The 21,263-nt window shown below is 38.6% G+C and overlaps 1 protein-coding gene across 22 annotated transcripts in view; it reads left to right on the forward strand.

Annotated features, from left to right (window-relative positions):
- The first annotated feature begins 1,070 nt into the window (after positions 1–1,070).
- The window catches only part of EPB41L2 (erythrocyte membrane protein band 4.1 like 2), a 210,049-nt gene continuing 189,856 nt past the window's right edge, over positions 1,071–21,263 (forward strand). For 20 of the 22 annotated variants that reach the window (XM_019663475.1, XM_019663486.1, XM_019663469.1 and 17 more), the window contains exon 1: positions 1,071–1,167. The gene's annotated coding sequence lies outside the window, so the exon portion shown is untranslated. Of the gene's footprint in view, positions 1,181–21,263 lie in introns of all 22 variants that reach the window. The other 2 variants (XM_019663494.1, XM_019663472.1) reach the window with 2 other exon arrangements.

The following is a 21,263-nucleotide window of genomic DNA, read 5'->3' on the forward strand; positions in this document are numbered from 1 at the left end:
TTCCTCTTAATTTCCTCTTTGATGTAATAGAGATAATATTTGCCCTTCCTTTTTCATCGAGTTATTGTGATCAAATGATATGTGAATGTGCTTTCTTAATTGAAATGCATCATATACATGGAAGGTATTGTAACTGAGGTTCCATCTGACATTGTTAATTTTAGAAAAGGTTATGTTTGGGAAAGAAAAGAATACATACTTTGGCCGAGGTGGAGTCACTAAAGACCTCAGTAGAGGTGGGAGGAGGCAAAGGACTAGAGGTGCATGTGTGGCAGGTGCTGGAAGCAATGACCTGCACATGCCCTTCCACATGCCAACATTCAGAAAAAATGAAGTGGAATCTGAAAGAGGTATGATTATACAAAAGAATAGGACAGGGGGTATTTGTGTGTGTGTGTGTGTGTGTGTGTGTGTGTGTGTGTGTGTGTGTGTCTTTCCACAACTGGCTTTGACCTAGGTCTCCAGCCTCTTCTTCAGCCTGCTCTGCAATCCAGGCTCCCAGGCCTTGCCTGGAGAAATCCTACTCACACTAAGTTCAGCATAAAAGCTCCTCCTTCTTGGGGTTTCCCCAATTCCGCCTGTCCTTCCTACAGGAAGAATAAATGGTTCCGTTTCAATGCCCTCTCTGTGAAAGCACTTCTACTCTAGACTGAGCGAGACCCAGTTTTCCTGATTTCTGTCTCCAGGGCCTAGCTGCTTCTGCCACTAAATAGGTGTTCAATAAACGTTTAGTCAACGCATTCACTTTGGAAAAACAACCTTTAAAAGTTGAGAAAAAGGGCATCTAAGGTCGAGACCCCCGGGTAAGAACGCCTTGCACACAGGCATTAGCAGAAGTTATCCCGGGGAGCAGCTGAGGGTGAGAGACCCTCCCACCCTAGGGTACCCAGCGTCCGCTCTTAGTGAATCCCGCCCCCGCCGACGCGGGAGCGTGGCCTGGCGCTGGGGGCGTGGCGCGGCCCGAGGGGGTTTCCGTGCTGGGGGCGCGTCCGGCAGGGGCGCGGGAGGGGCTTCCGCCGCGAGGGGGCGGGGCTGGCGCGTCGAGTTCTTTGACGGCCCCAGCCAGGGAATTTCAATTTGAAACCTAGAGGAGGGAGGAGGCGGGAGCGGCGGCCGGGCGGCTGGGGCAGAAGCGAGACGGGTCCCCGCGGCGAGCGAGCTCCGGAGGTGAGGTGTCCGGGTGAGGAGGAGTGCGGGGCTGCGGAACGGCGGGGCTGGGGCGGAGGAGCCGGGACAGACTGACCAGTCCCTACGGAGCTGCAGGGGCGGCTCGGATTTTTCCTCTGGCTGCAGCTGGGAAGCTGATCCTGGGCAGGAAGCGGTGGCGGGACGGTCCCACCGTGGGGGAGGGCGGCCGGCTTTGGGGTTTTCTGCAGCTCCCTCTCTCCTCTACCCGCGCTGTGCCGGACCCCATCCCCTCTCCGGAGCCCGGGTCCTGTTGCTCCAGGCTAGATCCCCGCTTCGCCGCTCCCCCGTGGTCCCCCTGTGGTCCTCCTCTGCCCCCTTGCCGGGAGCCCGGGCCGAGTCTCATCGTATTCGGGAGAGGTGGGGGCTTGATGAGGACGGTGCCAGCTCCGCCGAGGTGCTGTGGGCTCAGGATCGCGCGTCCCCATCCCCGAAGAGCTGCTAGAGGAGGCATCCGGCTCCATCCTAGGCGAGGGCCGCTGCGCGAGAGCCGGTCCGGGCTAGGAGCGGCCGCCCGCCTTCGGCCCCTGGCGATGTGCGAGGGGTCTCCGGGGACGTGGCGGCGCCCTACAGGAGGATGATTTTGGGAGAGGAAACGCGGGGAAGGACGCCGCGCCTCTCTGAGCGGTCGGCGCGCGTGGGCACGGCGGGGAGCGGGGCGAGGGCCGCGTGCCAGCCCCATGCGCCCCGCGGGTTCGGCCCTGTGTCCGCCCGCGCCCGGGCGGAGAGGGACTCAAGCTTTGCGCTCTGATCTTTAAAATTCCGACACCCAACCATCTCACCGCAGATGGCTTTTATTCTGCCTCCGGGGCTGGGAACATTTTTAGGTGAGCTGCAGGAGAAGGACGAGGAGGAGAGGAGAATGGAGCGGGCAGATTTGGAATTGGCGTCCGGGGCCACATCCTCAGCCCCAGACGCCCAGCAGCCGGGAGGGATGTCTGTGTAGGGACGTCGGTCATTATGCTTCCCAAGATCGCTAACCTCCCCTGAGGTCAGGTTTTTTTGGTGAGGTTAAAAAAGCTCTGGCTTAGTCTGTTATTTTTGGGAGGGGTCTCTATGTGGAGTCTTCCCTGCTGCCCGAGACGCCTTAAATTGAATTTCCCCATCACCGCAACCGTTGCCCGTTTTTAAGAGCCCTGGGTGGGTGGGAGAGAAGGTGGATACATATTTTTCTCTTTTCTGAATCACATCTTAACCTCACTTTCTTGAACTTTTTGCATCTGAATGGCATGTGTGTGCCAGGAGTCCTATTCTTCTTTGTTACTGTTATTTAAGCTTTTTTTCTTTTAAAATGACTCACAGTTTTTCTTTTATTCTTCGTTTTTTTCCCCCAGTTCTTTCTTTACTTTTCCCCTTGTTTTTATTCTTCTCTCATCGGAATCAATTATTTTTTACAGTCTCTATTTATAGTACTGTGTTGAGAATTAGCATTTTAGTTGGTGTCCTATCTCATTACCCCTTGGGTTTAGCACTTGAGGGGAACTGAGTCAATTTCTTGGTCGCAGGAGCTGGGATTTAGAATTCTCAGCTCGGAACAGGTTTTACTGGGAAACAAATAGCACGACACTTAATCCTATTCAGTTTCCATTTGCAGGCTCATTGCTGTGAGAAATCACTGGGCTGCTGTTGCAGCCACTGATGGGGCTGCATTGCAATGCAATCTAGAATTGTGAAAAAGGTCAACCCATCAGGCTGACACACCTTTTAAAGAGCATGACTGTCACCTGCAGAGCTTAAGTGATCAGCCCTGTAATTCAAATTTGAGAACTACCATCAAACTTCAGATATCTACTGTTTGGAGGTTTTTGGATAACTGTATATTCGGTTTGGAACAATGGCATGGATTTAGGGTTAATTTAATCCTCTCCTGTCTTCTTCACTCTTTGGGCAGAATTCCCACTGAAGTCAGTAGTGGTCTTGTGTGCAGAAGGACTGCTGAGAACAAGAGGCTGCTCATTTAGAGTAACGGGAAGGGACTGTTTCTTTCCTTTTTAAAACATCCCTCTTTAAGAAAGACCTAGTCATAACAGTTCTTTAATCTTTTACCTCTAGTTGAAGTAGTTAGAGCACTGTGTACAAAGACCTTCCAGAGAAAAATATATGGATGAGTTGAACCCTGAACCTCAAATTCTTGATATCTGAATTGGATGGGAATTGCTTAAAATGATTAAAAGCGATAAAAAAAATCATTAGTTAACAAACTAAAATTTCATTTCAGTAAAATTATTATTAAGTTGTGTAAAAATTTTCAACTGCTATGGGATATTTTCAGCTTAGTATGTATATTAAACTGGGTATGTATACAATTGGGTATGTATATTAAAATCTGAAATTTAATTCAAAGTAGAAATCAAATTTGCAGATTTAAGGGACGAATCTGAAGAGAGGTCCACCAGAAAATAACTATGCACATAAAAAAACAAGGAAATTCAGGTAGCTCTTACTGTATTTGGAGAGTCAGTACAGTTTTTGCATGTAGTGACTATCTGGGCCCATGGTTAAATTTGTGAGCACTTGGAGGTTTCCAAGTTAGTTTTGTGCTGATCTGAGTTGGTGAGCTTGTTAGAGCCTTTGCTTCTTAATGTAACATTCTTGTGGTTCACCCTTTTCAAATTACTAGTTATAAAGAATTGAGTTTAGAAAACCTATTGAATCACCAGATTTTAAAAATAGATTTTTAAAAATCATAACCATGTCCACGTGTACTACCCAACCACTTGCTTTCAACTAAAAATACTTGCAAAGATGACAAAGCAGTCCTCAACCAAAATATTTATTGGTAAAATTACTCTGTAATTAGTAATATTGTATAGTTATGTTTAGCATCAGGTTTTGCTCTGAATCACTACTCTCATATTACTGTGGTAGGGAACAACAAAGGTTCTGTCTTTGCCATTTTATTTAAGAATGTGGGGTTTATATTTTATATGACAGAATGCTAAATATTTTTGAAAATTTGACTTTGTTTCTGTTTCCACAGGAAAGTATATGCCTTTTTCTTTGTTTTTTATTTATTTTTATTTTTTATTTTGTTTTTGTTTTTGAACTGAAGTAACCTGTTTAAAAGCTGTGTGTGGACTTTTTGAGAAGTATGAATTTCTAGTATTTTTGTAAGGCAATAAAATAGTTTATAGGGATCAATAGAGCAGAGAGTCAAATTTTGCATTTCTGAAATCTGTGTTGTTCACGCGGAGATAGCAAAGGAAATGTTCCTACCTTCCTCTTCCCCCTTTTAGAAACATTTCCAGTGGCCTTGTTGTTTACTTCTTCAGATTCAGAATTACTGTATTTAACCACTGGGTACCCTTACAGATTTAAAAGCCTCAAGTAAATGTTTATGCTGGCTTTAGTAGTCAGCAAATACTAGCCAAACCTTAATTTACTGCCCTTTTATAGAATCTTGGAATCTCAGGGCTAGAACTTTAGGAGTCAGCAAATCCATTTTCAGCCCTTGCCCTTTCCCCCCAACATACAAACATTATCAGCCTCTTTGGACGGCCTGAGTTAATAGAAGATTTGTAGAGGATTCCTCCAGATTCCAGACAGGGCATCCTTTGGGAATGCCATGTTTTGGCACAAACCAGCAACTTGATATTCTTAGGATTTCTATCATTCTCTGACTAGGCAGTGCCTCAGACTAAAATCTAAAATGGAGTCTACGCCTGGTGCCATTAACTATAGGGAATGGCTTCCAAGTATAAATAATGTAGTCATTTAGAAGTTATAGGTAAGCCAAAAAGTAAAGAAAGAAATCATCTCTAATATTAGCTAGAAATAATTGATGGTGATAACCATTGTGTTTTCTTTTTATAAAGTGTATGTTTGTATATTTTGTATGAGAGGAAATATGAGAGAGGGAACTTCCCCTCACTCATACAAAATACATACATACACACTTTAAAACATACATTTATTTGTGATGTGAAGCACCTATATCATTGCTTGTAGTTAATAAATTTGATGAATCAATTTGTTGAACTTCTATATAATTTAATATATAATAATAAGACTCTTTTGAAAGTTGGAGTTGACTTTATAGAACCTGGCATTATTATATGTAGAAATGTCATGTACGTAGTATTTCATATAGAGGATTTCTTATTTTTCTACTGAATGTTGTTTCCCCTTGTTTTGTGGTTGGCTTGAGATCTGTGTGGGTTTCTTAGATGTGTGTTTTTCATGTCTAGAAGAGTAGATAATCTCTATATATTTCCCTAAATACCTAGTGTTGGGATGGTATTTATTTTAATGAGAATTTCAGTGATTTCTTTTAAAATTCTTATTTTTATAAGTGTTTTTGTTTTGTCTCTTACCCCTTAGTATAGGGATAGAACTCATGTGGCCTATGAGTGCATACATACTCCTGGTTTTTGTTTTGTTTTGTTTTGTTTCCCAGAGATTAAAACTGGGCTAATTTCATATTGTCAGTGACTTTAAAAATGAAAATATGTTTTCTTTTCACAGATACTTCCTTCCACTTTGGTATTTTTTCCACTTTGGCATATTAGAGTCATAAAGGTATAAATGTATATAGATTGCTTCCCAAATGATCTTTATAGTAATAGGGAATAGGGAATTTGAGGAATAAGAATTATCTTTTTATTCACTCTGAGAATTATCTTAAATAAGGTTTCCTTTAGGTAGCCAAGCTGACATTTATATATGTAACTAAGTTCCATGTCGTGGGGATGGTTTTAGTTCTTTCCAGTTTAAGAACCAGAGGGCATGGAAAGGTTTCCAAAGTGACTTTGTCGCTGTTCATCTGCAGAACCTCATTGTCTAGGTCAGGTAGGGAAGTTCATTGTATCTAACTAAATCTTTCATGCTATTATAGAAACCCCAGTTTTCTTTTGCTTTCCTCTTTTTTATCGCCTCACTATCACCTCCATGAAAGAATTTTCAAATACTTAAAAGACTTATATTACCCTCTAATTGCCCCAAATTCAGGGGTTCTGACCTGATGAACGTCAGAGCTAGACTCACCACCATGATAAAAACAGTGCTGAGTTTAATCATATTTTTAGTTTCCTGTGTTTTACCAATATAAATACACTTGCTTGCGGACATTAAATTAAGATGTAGTTTACACTCTGCCATAATTTTTAGGTTCTTTTTCTTTTTGCCCGAACAGGCTACTTGTTTTTCACCTTAGATTCATCCACCTAGAGGACCAAAAGGGAGTATGGAGAACATTTCGTTCAGACTCTACCTGGGGTGGGGAGTGGGGTTAGTGGGGAAGGTGTTGCCCAGGGTGGGCCTCAGGTGTTCACGAACTGCTTGAGACTGTAAGTAAATTGGTGTGTGTGTGTGTGTGTGTGTGTGTGTGTGAGAGAGAGAGAGAGAGAGAGAGAGAGAGAGAGAGAGAGAGAGAGAGAAGGAGAGAGGGAGAGAAAGATATTTGGGAGCAGTTTTTGCAAGAGTTTTGGGAACCAGAAAAGATTGAAAACTGCTTATCTAGTTCAGTTTTGATTTTTGGATTAGAAAGTCAAAATCTTAAGTGGTATATATATTTTTTTACCCTATTGCACTTTCATCACTGATCCCTCCTCCCTTATTTCCATTCAATTGAATTCTTTGAGTTGTCCCCTTTTACCCAGTTGTTGAGGTTAAACTGAATTCTGATGTAATCTTGATCTCTTACAGCCTTACCTGTGGATTTAACAAATGGGCTTTTATTTTCTCACAAATTTCTTTGATGGAAATCTTGATTAGAAGGGATCAGTAACCAGTCCACATTATTTGGTGCTGGTTAGACTGACACATATGCCGATGTAACCCTGGGTAAATTATTTCTAAAAGCCTCAGTTTCCTTATCTTTAGTATGGGGTTAACAACCATAATCTACCTCACAGAGTTGTATGAGGGTTAAATGAGTTGGTGCTTATAAAGTGCTTTTACATGGTGCCTGGCATCTGTGAGAATTGCTAAGAAAAGACCCAGTGGGCTGATTGTGAATATGTGGTAAGCAATTTTTTTGCAGTGGTCAGGAATAATTATCTGTGTGGAAGAACAGTCTTTGATATGAAACTGTAATTTCCTGTGGTGATCACAGTTTAAGACCACTTTTGAACAATTTCAGTATAGTATCTCTAGAATTTTTGAACTTTTAGACATTTTTGAACAATTTTTTAACTTGTTAGGACAAACTTTCCGTCTCTTTTGGTAGCATACAGAAGAGGATATATATGGCAAAGCTGTTTGGATCTAGTTTCAATAATACAGGGTGTTTATAACATTTCCCTGGGCTGAGAGACCGAAGAGAGAGGCTGGCAACTCCAACATTACATCAAGAGTTTATTAAGGGAATTTATATACAAGGCGTGCCTTGGGCTGCTGCAGGGTGGCATGGATATCCTCTGCTGCATGGCAGGCGCTAAAGCATTATATTGAACAGGGCAGGATGGATGGGTTACTGGTGTGTGACCCGCCACAGATAAGGGGAAAACACCTTACATGCTTGCCCAGGCAGGGCAAGGGGCTGTACCAGGAACAAGCAAGCAATCGGGTATTGGGGACAGGGTCGATCAGACAGTCTCTGAAGGGACTTACAGGAAGCAATCTCAGTTCTGGCCTGGCTCTAGCTAGCAGATCCCACAGTGGTCACACCATGGGACAGCCTCCCCTCCACACAGGGAGACTGGAGCCTTTTTTATTATGTTGCCAGGGATAACTGATACTGAGTGTAAAATATGTGTGTGTCTGCTGTATTATAACTTCCTCTCTCTATAACTTCAGTAAGCTTGCTGAAAGAAAGCTGTGAACGGAATTTTTACTGATAGTGTTTAAATCTCTTCATATGGCATTAAAATGTGACCTTTATAAATCTAGTACATATTTTTGTACGTGAAGTATACCTGCAGATGTGTTTTCCTTCAACATAGTGTTTTAACTTTAAATTAGTTGCCAACATTAAGAAATCAAGAGGTTTCACATAAATATCTGTATTTTAGGCTCCTCTGGAAAAATGGGAGCATCTCGGTCCCCCATGGGAAACACGAGGCCCATGGCCCTCCATTGCGCCAGCCATCAGCTAGACCACAGTAGTTACTGCCCCATTTTGCACAAGTCATTCTCTCCCAGCTTTGCTGGAGTCTTCCATTTCCTTTTGTCTTCCTGTAGACCTTTTTATTTGCCTGCATTAGATACCTGTTGAATTTGCACCTCTTTTGCTGAATACCAATTGAAAGATGCAAAAAGGCCTAAGTCTGTATGGCTTTAAAGTAGGGGTTCCTGGCAGTGATGCACTTTCTACCTTTTGGGCCAGCAGTCATTTCTGCTCCTTCCTTTGTGGAGACTGACCCTGTAGATCACTATCAGTCACAGTTTATGGAGCCCGTTAATCAGTGCCCAGCACACAGTAGGCTCTTAATAACACGTGGAAAGAATATTCCTTCTAGTTAACTCCTAGACCTCATGGCTCATTTAATTTCCATAAATAGATCGCTTGTTCTTTGAAGCCTAGTGTTACACCCCAGCAGCCCATAGCTGTACCTCATTTGTGTTTTATTTGGCTTTTTAAAAAGACTTTTTTCATTTCATCATTTAATATTTTAGTATGTATCTCTAGCATGTATGTATCTCTAGAGAAGAACTCTTTTGTAAACGTAACTGGAATACTATAATTGCACTTAATATTGTCAAATATCTAATTGTCAGTATTCAGTTATCTTAACTAATTATTTTTTTTAAATTGAGATTATACCGTATTTGCCGGCGTATAAGACGATTTTTTGGCCCTGAAAAATATGCCTCCAAGTGGGGGGTTGTCTTATACGCCAGGTACACTTCAGATAGACTGCCCATAGTGCTTGCCCCGTGCCATAGTGGCCTCCCGATGCCCGCCCACTTCATTCCACATACTGTTCAGGCATCAGCAGCGCTGCTGGGTGTATGCTCGGCTGTTATGCGATTTTGCTGTTATGCGATTTTACCACACTCGCAAAATCGCACACAGCCGACCATATAACAAACTCTGTATTTTGAGTGGAAATGTTAGGGGGTCGTCTTATACGCCGAGTCGTCTTATACGCCGGCAAATACGGTAATTGACATATAACATTATGTCAGTTTCAAGTATGCAACATAATGATTTGATATTTGTATGTATTGCGATGGTTACCACAATAAGCCTAGTTAACCTTTATTACCACACACATAGTTTTTTTTTTATTGTGATGAGAACTTTGAAGATCTTTTCTCTTAGTAGATTTCAAATATACAATACAGTTTATAAACTGTAGTCACCATGCTCTACATGACATCCCCAGGACTTATTTTGTAGCTGGAAGTTTGTGCCTGTGGATCCCCTTTACCTATTTTGTCCACTCGAGTCCTCACCTCTGGAAACCACCAATCTGTTTTCTGTATCTCAGATATCAATTTTTGAAAATATTAGTTTAAATCAAGATCCAGTTAAGTTGTACATATTAGTTGATATATCTTTAAAGACTAATAAGCTAGAGTTTCCATTTAATCTCTAATTTTTGTCCCTCTCTCCCTCTCTCCCTCTCTCCCTCTCTCCCTCTCTCCCTCTATCTCTGTCTCTGTCTCTCTCCCTCTTCCCTCTCGTCCCCTCTCTCCCTCTCTCTCCCTCTTCCTCCACAGGTGTAGGTTTCTATTTTCTATTTGATGCTTCTTGCTTATTTTGCTTCCAGCCATCATCCAGCTTCAGATGCCCTCACATCAGCTGCTTTGTCCTTTGCTTAACCTGTACTGGAAAAATGCATTTCATGCTAGTGGGTTGGCTTTGTGGTAGGTTCCATTTTAAGTAATTCAATAAGACCAGGAGCATGGATAATCAGTCAACTTGTGAAAAAGGAAGACCAATAACTATTTTGGAGCACAGACTGTAAGCCAAGTACTGTAGTTGGTGCTTTACACATGTTAATGCCCCCAGTCCTTCTTGCAGCAACACCTTGAAGTTGGTATGCAGTTCATTTTACAGAAGAAAAATTGAAGCTTACATTGAATAATTTGATCAAGGACACCCAGCTTGTGTGCTGCTAAAAACTCTGTTTCTTCTGCTAGAAAGGTCCAGCTATTGCTTTAACTGCTTGATGCTATTACTGTGTAGAACTTGAAGTTTTTAGGAATTAGTTAGCATCTGTAGTTTCTGACTTTTATAAAAGACAAGCTTGCTTAACTGGTTTTCTGTGTTCTAGCTTTCTTTTTTAAAGGTATGATTATGAAGCCAACTTAGAACTACTTTTCATTGCGTGATTCTGGAATCATGCTGGAATTGGGAGTACCCTTCATCTTGTTTTTCACATTAGTAAAACTAACTAGTAGACTATTTCCAGTCTGATGTTTCAACGTAAGAAAAATATACCAGAGTATAAAACACATCAACATAAAATGTGCCCCTCCCTTTTGTCTTTCAAGTGGTTTTATACTTTTTGCTATTTTTTTTACAGTGCAAGTGGCATCCCCTAGAGTGCTTGTAATATAGGTAATACTATAGGGATTCTAAGGAAAAGCGGCAAATCCTTGCCCTAGTTCTTTTCATTACAAATTTCTGCTTCTCAGAGGCAACCACTTTCAGTTCTTTTGGTTTTTTTTTCCATTTTAGATAATAATAACTATTAGCTTTCTACCTTGGTTGGAGTTAGCGTCCTGTACCAACTCTGTCTTCCCATACACAGACCCACAAGCTTCTCTCATTCTACAACATACATGCAACACCTAAGCCATAGAAAGTGCTTTGATTGCATGTACTTTCTTTTACAACTTTTTGTTTTATCTTGAAGTTAATTGTCTTATTTTTTTCCTCAATTGCATAGTTTTCTTTGTTACCCATTCTTAATTTAGCCCTGAACTATGTTGAAGACTCTATAGTAACAACCGTTTTCTTTTTTCCTTGGAGACATCCTTGTGGGCCCTCCATCCTTCTGGTCTATTTTATTTCTAGAACTGCTGTGTATCTGTATTCTGGGAATTCTCTTTATGTCTCTTCCTGGGCTTCCAGGTCCCTGGGCTGCACGCCCCTTTTTTAACTCTTACTTGACATAAGTACATCCTCCAGTAGTTTCCCAAGACAGTACAAATGGAAGGTGACTTTCTTGAGATCTTGCATGTCTAAAAGCAGTTTTACCCACTCTTAAAATGCCTTTCTGTACTCTAAATTTGAATGTTTTTGTAGTTTGGCTGGGTATAGAATTCTAAGTTAGTGATTACTTTCTCGCTGAATTTTGAACACATACGCATTTGTTGCTATTGAAAAGACTGATGCAATTCTAATTTCCTCTTCTACCTGTGTGGCTGGGTTTTTCTCTTTAGAAGTTTTCAGCTTTTCTCTTTGAACTTGGTGTTTTGAGATTTTATGATGGTGTATCTCCTGGTGTGGGAAGTTTTTCATTCATTGTGCTGGGCACTCACTCAGTGGGCACTTTCAGCTTGGAAACTCTTGTCTGTCAGAAATATACTTTCATGATAATTTCTCCCTCTATGGCCTCCCATCTTTCTGGAACTCCTATTATTTGGATGTTGAATTTCCTAGATTGACTCAGCAATTTTGCTACTTTTTTTTCTCTGCTTCCATCTCTTTGTCTTTTTGTTCTGCTTTTTGGGAAATTTCTTCAATGTTTTCTTCTGACTTCTGAATTTTTTTGTTTTCCTATTTTCTAAACTGGTACTTGGTCACTGAATTTTCTTTTTGATAATATCCTTTTCTTTTTTCATGTGTGTAATATCTCCAATCGTGCCCTACTTGATGTTCCTTTGTGATTTCTTTCCATCTCTCTGGAATGCGCTTCCCTCACATACTTGCATGATTAGCTCCCTTAGATTTTGACTTCCTGTTATAATTTATTTGAAACTATAATACAGCTGTACTCCCACCTCTACCCCAGCACATTCTAAATCTCTTCCTTGTCTTTTCTTTCTTTTATAATACGTATTATCATCTGATCCACTACATATTTTACTTTTTGTTTATCGATTGGCCCCTCACTGGAATATAAGATGCATGAATGCAAATATTTTTGTCTGTTTTGTTTACTCTATTATTCCCAGTACTTAGAACAGTGCCTACAGAGTAGATCCTCTTTAATTGTTTGTTGACTGAGTAATTGGACCTCCTTGTTTTCTGTATAGTGCCTCACATCTGCACTCTGTGTCTGGGTTCCCTGATGTCAGAGCCGGCCTTCCTTCAGCTTCTCCACAAAGTGAACCTCCTGTCTTATGGCTGAAAAGGATTGGGGGAGAGATTGAGAGACAGAGAGACAGAGACAGAGAGAGAGAGAGAGAGAGAGAGAGAGAGAGAGAGAGAGAGAGAGCGCACATGCACTAGGGAAAGGAGGGGTTTAAATGTCCCTTTTATTTACTTATAACTGGTCTCCTCTTTTCAGCTCACTCACCTCAGCCCTCAATGGCATTATTTCTGGTAGGCTCCCACCAAAACAGGAATTCAGGTTTTGCTTCCTTTGCTCTGCTAAATCAGTTACTCTACATCTGTTTTCCATCTTATAAAATTCTGTTGATATATCTCATCTGCTGGCCTGTTCCTTCCTGTTTTTTGTTTGTTTCTGTTTTTCTTTTTTTTGTGGATTTGTACCTTTTTCTTTTTAAAAAATTCCTTATTGTCATTTTAATGTGGTTTTGGCAAGAAGCAGAAATTAACTCAGGTTCAATCCACTGATTTTAGGGTTTTAAATTGATAAAAATAAAATTCCCAAGATTTTGTGATAGTCACAATTTGGTAAGGACTGCAGCCATAATAAAATGGTTCTTTTTTTTCATGCCAGATGCTGAGATGAAATTTAGTTATGTGTATATATATATATAGAGAGAGAGAGAAACGTCAGGAGATTTAGTCAACATCTAGAGTGGATGGGAGTCAATGATTGATAAGTCATTGAATAAGAAGGTGCTTCCTAGGAAGAGATCAGTAAATGTATTATTTTTTTCCTGTGATATTTCAAGGACTAGTTCAGTACAGACACTTACAAATAATATACTCGAACTAAATTAAAAAATACACAAGAAAAATAAATTTGGTGAATGTGTATCAGAAATGGCCACCTTATTTCAGAGTTTACAGAATGTTTTAGTTTATTTAGATAACACATGGTTTGCATACATAAATTTAAATATTCTTTGAATACTGATTTGGTGATTGGAAGAAAATTGGAAGTCAGGTGGATTCTGTTAAATCTTTAGGGTGAAAAATTTCAATACTAAGGCATAAGTAGGGAGTGGGAATTACACTAATATGAAGATATACACTTTAGAGGATTTTTGTGTATGAAGTTTGGGGAAAGTGAAACAAAAATGGAACTTCTGAATAAGGTAGTGGCTGTGAGGTCTGAGGAAGTTCCAGGAAAGTCTGAAGGCGCATGCATGCATGTGGTTAGTGTTGGTTAAATTGCCCAGAGGGTTTTAGAAATTTAGAAATTCAAATACTCTATTCATTAACGTAGAAGGTATTGCAGGCAATAGATCAGGACACTGTTTCCTCAAAGCGTGGTGGTATGTTAAAATGATTTGAAGTAGTTCGCAGATGGATCTTTTTCTTAGAATGGTTAAATATATGTCAGTGTGCATCAGAAAAATATACCAGTACTTCAAAACTACCATTTCATTGATATTACTTAGCATCAGGCTAAAGTAGGTGGCTTTGAAGTGACTTGATTTAAAGATAAATAAATAATAATTTCGTGGCTGTTTTGCTTTGGCAGACATTATAAAGCATTGTGAATAAAGTTTGAGAAATGTTGAGTAGTTTTAAAATATGATTTCCTTAATCAAGGTACTTTGATACATTTTTTCTTCCTCTTAGTAGTTAAAGCATAAAACTGGGTATGATGACTGGCATAAATTTCTAAAGGTGTTCTTTCTTGTTTTTTATAAAATTAACGTTTTAATTTGTCAAGGTTTTTTTTGTTTTTTTTTTTTATCTTTTCAAAGTAAATTCTTAGAACATTTTCTCATTTGATTCTTAAAACAATTTCATACCATAGGTCTTGACAGGTGAGAACAGTGAGTCAGGAAGAGGTTATGCTTACCCAAGGTCATTCGGCAATTTAGTAATGGCGCTTCGGGCACCGTCCGTCTCCTACCGTCCAAGTCTCCTTGTGCAGAGTTGTTCTCTCTACACAGCGTACTCTCTTGCTGTTAGTGGAGTTACTAATGGAAGTTTTCTTGGAAAACTCAGGAAGCCTGGTAAGTTTTATAGCTAGAGGGCTGTCCTGTAGCTTTCTTATATTTGTTTTCTGAGCCCTGAAGGTAGAGAGAATTAGGTCTTCCAAAAATAGTTTCGTAAATGTGCCAACATTTTGAAGCACTATTGAAAAAACAAGGAATCAGAAGTCCTGTGAGATTACTGAGAAATGGTGCCAAATGCCTTCAATTTGAAAAGCAAGTGTGGCGATGGTCATATGCTAGACAATGGTGCATATTCAGCCCTCATTTTTGAAGCCCATTTTTATTAAGATAATCTTTAACTTTTCCCTAGTATGTTCTGTTTAATTGTTTTTTACTCTTGTAAGAAAGCTGTTAAATGAACATCTTCCTTGAAAAATTATCTTTAATCCACTTCTGTTAAGGAGAAAAAGGAAAACTTTTTTAAAAAAATAAAATGAATAAAAATTGTGTATGGGAAAGGTTAAATTGTCTAGTAACCAGTTGGTTCTTTGCACTGACAAAGGAATCAAGAGTTTATCCATGAACTTGTAACCAGAAATGTTTTTGGATCTTGGCCATTAAAATCAACATCAATAAAGCCTGCATCTTAATTTCCTTAATGCCAAAATTGTCTGTTTTAAATTATGCACATATGGGAATGCGAATACATTTGTCCTTCCCCCATATCCCTCCCACCCACAGACAGAAAAATAAAGGTATCTTGCAGATATTCTTCACTCTTGCAGCTGCAGTGAAGAGCCATAGATGTGGGCAGCATCTGTAGGGCAGATGCGACTCCCAACTTTTCACTTAATTGATGCCAGTTCACTTTCATCCCTAGTGCTGCAAGCTTAAATGGAAAGACTTGAGGATGGAGTCTAGAGCTTTCTAGAGATCTGTGATCTGTGTGTTTCTTGATCTTTGCAGCACACATGATAGCAGTGAAGGGTAATGTGGCTATTTTTAAGGACCTTTTCTATTAGATTTTTTTTAAAGGCATGTTTCTACTGTATTTGATTATATATTGAAGTGTTTTTTTTTTTTTTTGAAGAAAATGTACCATTGTCGATGATAGAAAAGTGTTTTTCTTTTTTAAACTTCTTATTATGGAAAATTTAGAATATATTCGCAAGTAGAGAAAATAGTAATATAATGAACGCTCATCCACCTTTGACAGTTAACAGCACATGGCCAGTCTTCTTTCATTTATATTACCCTTCACTCTCTGACAATCCCCCTACCCAAATTATTTTGAAACAAATTCTAGACAGCATATAATTTTATTTGTAGATAAGTAAGATATCTTCCTCCCCTCTTTTTGGCATGTGCTTTGTGGTCTCCAAAATAAAGCTCATATTCATTACTGCTTATAGAATTACAGAATTGAGTTCATTTATGACATTCTCGTTTTTACAATAAATATATTAATATTTTTTGATCAGTGAAAGCAGTTTCAGGTAAATATAGCATTGTGGACATAGGAAATGCTCTAGCCAGTGCTAGCAATTTCTAAACCAAATATGAGCCCATCTTCAAATTCTGTTTTAATGTTGATGTTTTGTAAATTTTTTCCCCATGGTTCTTGCCTATGTTTACACTAGATTTTAATGTTTTTAAATTTTTATTTTTTCTTTTCTCCTTGCTTTCTTTCCTTCCTCCCTACATCTGTCTCTCTTTCTCCCTCTCCCCCTCTGTCTCATTTTCTGCCTCTCCCTCTCTCCCTCCCTCCCTCTTTTATTCTCCATAGTTTAGTGACGATATTTTGGAATTAGACAAGTGAAACATTTTGTTTTCAGCTGACTGAATTTTATTTTTAATTTCTGATTTTTATTTTTATTTATTTCTTTTTAAGCTGAGCCATCCTGCCACCTGTTGGCAGCTCAGCGGCTGCTCAGCTCGGGCCAGCAATCGAACCGCTGTTGCTCAGAGCTCAAACTTTTGAGCAAGCTCTTAACCAACTGAGCCACTCGGCCGGCCCTCAGCTGACAGAATTTATTGTGACTGTTCAGTTTTTATAAAATCACATCAAACTGCCACGTGTATGGTCGGTCTGGCAGGTTGGGGTGGGGGGAGTACATGCCTCAAACACTGATCATATACTAGCTTAGAAATCATTTGTAAAACGTTGGCATTATAGCTGAAGCTGACTATAACTTACTAGTTGAAGTGCTTTTACTAATTGACACAGGCAGGATTTTTCAGTTGGAGATAGTTTATATTTTAATTTTATACTTTTATTAAAATATAGTTTATACTTTTTTTGTTAAAGACATTGCACATTGAAATAGAAAATATTGATAATAACGTTTCATGAATACTTAATATGTGTCAAATACTGTTCTATAAGTATTACAAATATTTCCACTTTTACAAATACTTATTAATTTAATCCTTACAATAGCTCTATGGTAAGTACTGTTGTTAGGTTTGCCTGATAAGAAAACTGAGGTACTGTAATAGTTAAGTAACTTGCTCAGGGTTATTCAGCTAATTAATCCCAAAGCAGGAATTTGAACCCAGGCCATCTGGTTCCTGAGCCTACAGTCATAACTGCTGTCCTATGTTATCCCTAAGAATATGTACTATAAATTCCTCTTCACACTCTGTTCCTACTCAAATACCTCTCTCCCAGAAGTACCTATTTTGAACCAGAGCCAATACTACACTATTGTATTAGGACATAATGTGATCACCGGAGGTAATTTTCAATCAGTTAATGAAATTCTACGCATATTCCTTTACTGGTTTGATTTATAAAGGAGAAAGGGGGGAAGTGGAAGCCTGTAGAAAGTGAGGTGGTAACTGCTGATGTCTGTCTTCCTTCTCCTCCAGTGTTTTTTAAAATGGAATGTTGAGTCCATCTAGAATATTGACAAGTCACAAAGGACTTGCTGAAGCCAGTAGTTCAAAGTACCAAATGACCAAAATTTTTTGTCTTCAGTTGAGTGTCTTGAAGTGCCAGATGTATTGTTGGAACTTTGGCCATCATTGGTATGTCCTGAAAAGTACAGACTTTTGTGGAGGTTGTCTTGGATCTACAGTAACTGGAATTTTAACAAACCAGATAGTGATACTGTTCTTTTTTCCCTTCCCTTTTTTTCTGAAAGGAGTAGTAGGTCAAAAGAAACTTGTTCTAGCTGCAAGTCCCTGTGCTCATGTGACATTGGACAAGTTATGTCGTTGCCTCTTGTGTCTGTTTTCTCTTAAGTGGTTCAGATGCCCTGAAATAAGACCTACCTAATACATATAAGATGTTGTCTGTGCCTCCTTCATTTGTCTCTGTTTATGGAGAAAATCGTTTAAAGTGCCCTTCTTTAGAGAAAAAACAGACATAGGATTTCGGCAAAACATTTGATAAAGCTTTCATGGTATCTTTATAGCAACTTTGGGAAAACATTGTTTAGTGGAAGGACGTCCGTGTTTGTATTTGCTACTGAAATTTTAACATTGGTCTTCTCTTATCCAAACTGTGTTTGCCAGTGATTTTCATGATGAAGACAAGGACTGCTGATCAGATATACAGATTTCGTGGAAATTTGTAGGGAAACCTAATAAGCCATGCATAATAGATTGCCTTGTTAGATACAAAATTGTTTCAAATAAACAAGATGAAATTTTTTGGGAATAAAAGTCAAGTACTTAATTATAAACTCCTTGAAAAAGTTAAAAAGGAATGCAGTCTTTGTCTTCTTTTCAATGTAAAGCCTTATTAAAAAGTGGTAGATGCCATTTTATTTCTCATTACAAGACACGTTGACTTGTCTCACCACTCCACTGAAATTGCTCTTTTTCAGGTAATGGAAGGCCTGTTGTCAGATTATTGAACACATTTTCCCTTGTGTTATTCTTGACATTGTTGACCAACCATACTGTCTTTGAAAATCTTTCTTGACATATTTAGAGTTCTTCTACTTCTGTTCTTTGCAAACTTCTTTTCCTCTGACTATCCCTTGAGTTTTTCCTGTTTCCCAGGGTTCTGTCCTAAACATTTGATACTTTAGCTCTAATTTTGTATCACTCAAAGCTTTACCTACCATCATAATCTGTTACTACAGATCTTTCTCCAGGCTAAGTCTTTCTTAGGAGCTCTGCATCTTTACATGACTTAGAGGAATCACTACCAGTATTTCAAAGAAAGTTTTAAAATGAGTATTTGAAACTCAAATGAGTTTAAAATGAGTTTTTAAATGAATGTTTCATGGAGAATGGGGGCTGTAATTATTTGCTTTGACCTGGAATATTTTGTTCATTTTTAGATATTGCATTTTAAGGGGTAAGTAGCGTGCACTAAATATATATTTGTTCAATAAAAATGAGTGGAAGCTTGCATAAACAGAAATCATGTCCATGGAAGGGTGCCTGGGATGTTGAGGTTGGGAGGAACGATAGTATGGTTGGAACTAGCTATTAAAATAACTGAAGAGGTAAGACTTGCTGGGGTGAGCATCTTGTTGAGGGCTATCTTTTGAGCACTGACTTTTAAACTTTTTTTTTTTTGACAAAAAGCGCTGTAATAGATTTTAAATATTGACTCTTTGTTCAATATGGAAGTCTGTGCTTATAGAAACAAGTTTCTGTAAGTTAACAAAAACAAGTTTCCTAAATTAGTTCTTAGCCACACCATGTGCAGTATGCTCTTAAGATTTTCTTTTCTAAATAATAATAATAATAATAATAATAATAATAATAATGAATGCCAGTCAGCAATTCACAAACTTGATTTCACAACTCACCACTGGACTGTGATGTTTGAAAAATCCATTTTCAGTGGATAAAACTAAGAGTTTTGAGAAGGGACATTTGCTACCTGGTATGAGAACTTTTTAACAGAGCAGGCAGAGAATAGAGTGGGCTGTTGTGGGAGGGAGTAAGTTTCCCAGGGTTTGAAGGACCCAGGTCAGAGACTGAGGTCAGAGACTGAGAGTCACTTGCTGGAAGGTGGGAGGAAGATCTCTGGTTCAGGGAAGGAACTTTGTGATCACTGACGTGTCTTCTAAGTCTAAAATTGTATGATTCTCATTTTGTGACTTACTGAAGTTTTAAGGTGATTAAAGTTATTTAGATGAAATATATTCTGAATTTATTTGCCACTGTTCTACTTGCTTCGGTAAAAAATATCTCACTTCTTTTATAGACATGAATTTTAATTAGATTTTTAAATTTTGTTTTTATTATTTAAGCTAACTTTATTATTTCCTTTTCCCTTTTTCTTTTTTAACAAAACATTTCATTTTGAAAGTTTTAAATATATACAGGAGCAAACTGAGTGGTATAATGACCCCTCCCCCATAATGCGTTTCCATCACTGAGCTTTCGCAGTCAGGTAATGGTTAGCCTTATTTTATCTATATTCCTGTTCACTCACGCCTAACTGTATTATTTTGAAACAAACCCCAAGCATCATTTCATATACATATATTTCTATATATGTATCTATATCTATCTATCTATATATATATATATAACTATATATAAAAGCTAAGACGCTTGAAAAAATGCACAGTACCGTTATTACACCTAAAATAATTACCAGTAAATTCTTACTATCATCAAATATTTACTGTGTTCAAATTTCCGATTGTCTATTTTCTTTCATAATTTTTTGTTTGAATTGGGATCCAAATTAGGTCTGCACATTACAGTTAGTGATTCTCTGTAATCTGTAGGTTCTCTTTCCTTCTCTTTTATATTTCCTTGTAATTTATTTTTTTGAAGAAACTGAATTGCTTGTCCTGTATCATTTCCACAATTTTTACTTTCCAGATTTTGTCCCTCTGGGGTAGTTGGACCTGTTTTGCCTCTGTCCTGTAAATTGGTGGTTACTAGAGAGGTTTTTTAAAAAATCTGCTTCAGGTTCAATTAAAAAATTTTTTTTTGCTATGAATATTTCACTGGTTCTGTTCTTTCTTAAAACCACTCAAAGGGTATATACCAAAGCTAACTGTAAAGGCGATTGGATTTTTTTACTCAGCTCTTCATTTTCTGAAATCATCCTAAGACAAAATCACCACAAAAACAGATGGAACCACTTAGAAATTTGGGAAGATAATAATCCTCTGCAAACACCACATCCAAATACAAGTTACACAAGAGTTTCTTCATTTCCAAAAAAGCAAGGGAGAAAGCAAATACCTTAGTAATCTCTATAGACCACAAGCCAGGTTTTCGGTTAAAGTGAGACATTTGACAGTAAAATCAGCCTTGGTTTTTCTAACACAATAGGAAACATTTCAGTTTTGCTAGTTCAATTTCCCACCCAGGAAGCAAGCATTGTTAGTGACTCGTTTTTTTTTCCCCCTTTCTTCCTTGGCAGTTGGAAGTAAAAGGATGAAAGTGGGAAGATGGGAAGTCAGAAGGCAACCAATATATGAGGGAAATGAAATAAATGTGTTCAACAGTGATCCTTTTGAAGGATATTTGTAATTCTTCACCCCTACTTTTTATTATGGAAAGTTTCAAATGTACAAATGAATAGAGAAGATAGTAAAATGAACATCCATATCCCATCCATCTAGTTTAACACCTCCCCCCCCCCCATGTTTAGTTTACTTTCTAAAAGTTTGGTCCAGGATCACACTGCTAGTCACCAGAATCTTCTCTTTTTTTAATTGGTTGTGAAGCTTGTGGCATAGGCCCCACCTCTTTTTTCTTTCTTTTGTCAGTGTTGGTAAGTCTTTTGCTAGATTTTATATTAATTTATTTTGGCTGATGTTCATTATGTTAGGTAGTAGGTAAAGAACATTCTATGATTAGCTGGAGATGCTTTGATTAGACTTAATTGCCTGTATTCTTCTTCCTTTTTTTAAAAAACTTTTTATAATGGAAGCATATACAAACATAGAGATAGAGTAGAATAATGAATTTCCATGTACCCATCTAGCTAGTTATCAACATATGGTCAATTTTGTGTCATCTTTGTACCTCCAAACCCCTGTCCCTCCATACTGTTCCTTGTTAGA

Source organism: Hipposideros armiger, unplaced genomic scaffold (assembly GCF_001890085.2).
Source record: "Hipposideros armiger isolate ML-2016 unplaced genomic scaffold, ASM189008v1 scaffold_391, whole genome shotgun sequence".
Classification (NCBI taxonomy): Eukaryota; Metazoa; Chordata; class Mammalia; order Chiroptera; family Hipposideridae; genus Hipposideros; species Hipposideros armiger.